Raw genomic sequence first — 4076 nt, 5'->3', positions numbered from 1 at the left:
TTCTGTACTGGGACATGTCGAGGATTACGGTACCTACGAATTCATTTATAAACGAAACAAATATTTTTTGTTTTGTTTTTTGTTTTTGTATCATTGTTCATTGTTCAGCTTACTGATCATACGTTATTGACCGTCGTACGTCCGTCCAGCCACTTGATATACGAGGACTGTCGACCAAAACATTATGTACTCTAGTGTAGTGTGTTATGATGTGCATGACCCCAAGGTCGGCTTGTGACATGCTGAGGCCTTGCTCTGCCTCAAACAACACGGGATCTATAACAATGACAATTATCTTTTTCTTTCATTTATTATACTTGATCGCCGTTTCCCGCGTCAGTGAGGTAGCGCTAAGAAACAGGCGAATAAAGAATCATCCAATCATATGCACACATATACATACACGTACATACGCGTACATATACATACATATATATAAGCATATCAACATATGAATACATACATATACATACATATATATATATTGCCATGTACTCTCCTAAGATCTTGTTTAAGGGTATTGGATTACTAACAATCGAATAGTCGTTTCTCTGTTGGGGGCGATCATAGCCTCGCAGTTAGCGTTCCCAGCTACCACGCTAATGGTACGGGGTTCGAATCTTTGCATATATATATATATATATATATATATATATATTATCATGTACTCTCCTAACATCTTGTTTAAATTTAAAATCTTATATTATTTTGTCCTCCATACTATGCACAACTGCCTCTCTGCCACGTTGGAACTAGATGGTTCTGCGTTCATTCAAGTCCTTGTTGCTTCGTCTCACTTTGACTGAGACAAGCCTGGTTTCATACTCACTCCTTATATATCAGTGCCGACGCCTTCCACGGCAGTCTCAACCCAGACGGCATCCTGAGGTGTCGTGGCCCTTCCCCGAGGTGTGGTGGTGTGGTAGGGGAGCGTAACGATTTTTTTTTATACAAGTTAAGCTGCCTTTGTGGTTAAATGCACTTATGGTTGTATTAATATAGTTTTATGTTGTGTGCTGGGAAATTGCTTTTTCATTTGATTTGTGGTTAGTTATTATACTTGCTGTTACTTCTATGTTTGATTAATAATACTGATCATTATCAACCTGGGCTCATTCTACACCTGTAATTTTTCACAATCATTTATGACGGGTCTTCTCCTCGCAGTATAACCTAAACAACAGGTCTCTATATCGACCATCACCTTCATTACTGAGAGCTACATTCGTTATTATATATATTCCTGTGAGTCCACGGGGAAAATGAAACACGGAAAGTTCCCAAGTGCACTTTCGTGCAATAATCACATTTGTGATTATTACACGAAAGTGCACTTGGGAACTTTTCATGTTTTTTATTTTCCCCGTGGACTCGTAGAAATATCTTGATCACACTCAAAATTGTGATCCTTTCCCATGTACATATATATTCATATTCGCTTACCTTCATTCTATTCTCGGCGTCATCCCGCCTTGCAGGAAATCGCATCACCACCTCCTGCGCCACAAGGTAGCGCCAGTCTCTAGCTATCGTGTGTAATTCATAGAAACCACAACTCCACATCCAGGCCCCAAGACCTTTTCAGTGTTTACACCAAACACTTCATATGCCCTGTTCATTGCAACGACGGCATAGTGGAAATCATAATCTATTATTCTCAAAGCAAAGACATTGAATATGTAGATGTGACAGCTTCATAATACAAGGAAAAAGCACGAAGAATAATGAATGATATAACTAAAACATATGTATGAATATATTTGCACAATAAGAAACTTTTCTATATAGCTCAATTATCAGTCGTAAAGATCAACAATAGGACTTATAAGAAAGCTGTTTCCGCATAACATTATTGTAAAAATTCCTAATCTTTTCTCTGATTATTTTTATACAGCAAAGTGAGTGACGATGTCATGAAAAACAAAACATGTAAGCGGCTAAGTCCAAGACGAAGTAGCGGTCAAGGTACGAGTTGAAGACTAGTTTCAAGGTGGGAACATTTCTCATCAATTTTAGTGACAATGGTAAGTCTCCAACTGAGTCGTCAACAAGCAGTGTGGCAGGAAAATGGAATATATGGAAAGGTCGTACAAGAGCCGTGCAGATCTACCCAACCTCCATGATGAAGGCAAGGGAAGGATACTGGGAGAGTCTTGACAGAAGGGGAATAAGCACGCCCACTCTGCAGCTGAGTATTTACCTACTCGGTCAAGAAAATAGAATGTATTGTACTGTTTACTTCTCAAGAAGTAAAGCCTTAACCCAGAAACCCTCGGAAGAGGACTATCAACATTCATTGCTATGAACAGGGGAGAGTTATTATGCCAGTATACATCTCTTCAAATAATCATGTTATCAGATTCTGAGCTGTATTTTCATATTTGTTCTGAGCAGAACACAAAGTAGAACAGTTTGGACAAACGGTAGTAGTGTTCCTGATGACATGTAACCTGAGAATGATTCATAATCAATACAACCACGAAACAAGAGCTAGCGATCAATCATGAGTTGTACCTAGAGCACGGAGTTTTACTAGTAAGAGTTCCTTATGTATAGTTTTATGGAATGATTTCCCACTCTCCGTCAAATAATTTCAAACCAATAATTTTGAGAACCAAATAATGGAATAATTTATGTAATAATGTTCTTATTGTACATGTAGCTAATTACAAATTGTTCTATATTGGTGCCGGCAATAGTGTTCAGCTCTATGATACCACTTTATAGTCATTATGAAATCGCTCTTATTCAATTGCTTTTTTACTGTACCCGAACTTATTGTGAAGAAATTATTAGAAATAAACAGACTTATGTATGTTTTTTGTGCTATCTACGGTGACACTGAGATATAAACTTTACCAAATAAACTCAATCAATGGACAGTACACTGTAGCTGGTGTAGATCATTTTCATTAGTTTATCATAACAATTTTCTTCTCCGTAGCACCAAAGAAAACAGTATTTATATGGCTAACTATAATAGTTAATACATTAAAAGCAAGAAGGTTGATGATACATTTTCATCTGATTTCTTCAAATTTTCCCAATTCATTTTACCTTTTGGTTACATCCTTAACACTATCCATTCATGCTGCCTAAACAGGCAAAGTATCGAGCATTAGCCCACACTATATAGAGAAATGGTTTACAAAGTTGGGAAAACCCACTATTTTTGCTAGTATCTTTCTCTCTAGGTATTCAACACCATTTAATTTCCAGATGTAAGAAGTGAGACCCCCAGATGTTGCTATAGTATTGAGGATGTTTATTGTTCCCGATACGCTTGTGTAAAATCCACAAGATCATTTCACTTAACAGTTGATCCTTGCTATGAACACTGGGTATCACAATTATGGTTGAGAGTTTCTCTAGTATATTGATACCTCCTCACAGTCAACATTCATTGCTATGAGCAGGGGAGAGTTATGTATAAGAATTTAGTCATACCGATAGAAAAGTATATATGGCACAAGCATTATGATAGAATTACTCATGAAGTACCAACTTGCACATATATTCTCATTTTAAGCTGAACACAGACTTTGAGTCGAAAATTTCCTAAACATTTTCCCAAACGATAATTAGACTACGGACTTCTTAGATGATTTCTCATATATCTCTGTTTACCATACCATCCTAGTAAAAGTAAAGAGAACTTGAGATCCTTAACAATGTCCAAAGTTTGACTGGGTGAGAAAATCTTACAAGGATTGGTCTATATGTGGGTTGTCAGGTGACGAGGCTTCTTGACAAGACCACATCTCCATCATTCTTTTTGAGGAGGAAATCCTAAGATTATCCACGGAACGAGACATTCCCTCCACGTTTGCTTGGTTTATAGTAGTTTGTTTTCCTAGAGGAGACTTGAGCTCTGACCCAGTGTCCAGTTCTTATGTATAGGCTTGATCTGATCCAACATCTATCACTGGATCTCTTCATACATCCTGTGATCCACCTCTACTGCAGCGGCAACAGACACGGACGAGAGTGCAAATTGTACAACGCAGCTATTCTGAGGACTTGAACATGTTTTTCATGATTTCAGAAGGATGATAAGTGATCATCACGAGGGAACA

At 37.6% G+C, this 4076-nt stretch overlaps 1 long non-coding RNA gene across 1 annotated transcript; it reads left to right on the top strand.

Annotated features, from left to right (window-relative positions):
• Positions 1-765: 765 nt before the first annotated feature.
• On the top strand, positions 766-3008 carry LOC139766086 (uncharacterized). The gene is made up of 2 exons (XR_011716790.1): positions 766-922; positions 1895-3008. It is a non-coding gene; the product is annotated as an uncharacterized lncRNA (long non-coding RNA).
• The last annotated feature ends 1068 nt before the right edge of the window (positions 3009-4076 follow it).

The sequence above is a fragment of the Panulirus ornatus genome, chromosome 57, assembly GCF_036320965.1.
Source record: "Panulirus ornatus isolate Po-2019 chromosome 57, ASM3632096v1, whole genome shotgun sequence".
Lineage (NCBI taxonomy): Eukaryota > Metazoa > Arthropoda > Malacostraca > Decapoda > Palinuridae > Panulirus > Panulirus ornatus.
This window is presented reverse-complemented; position numbering and strand designations above follow the sequence as displayed.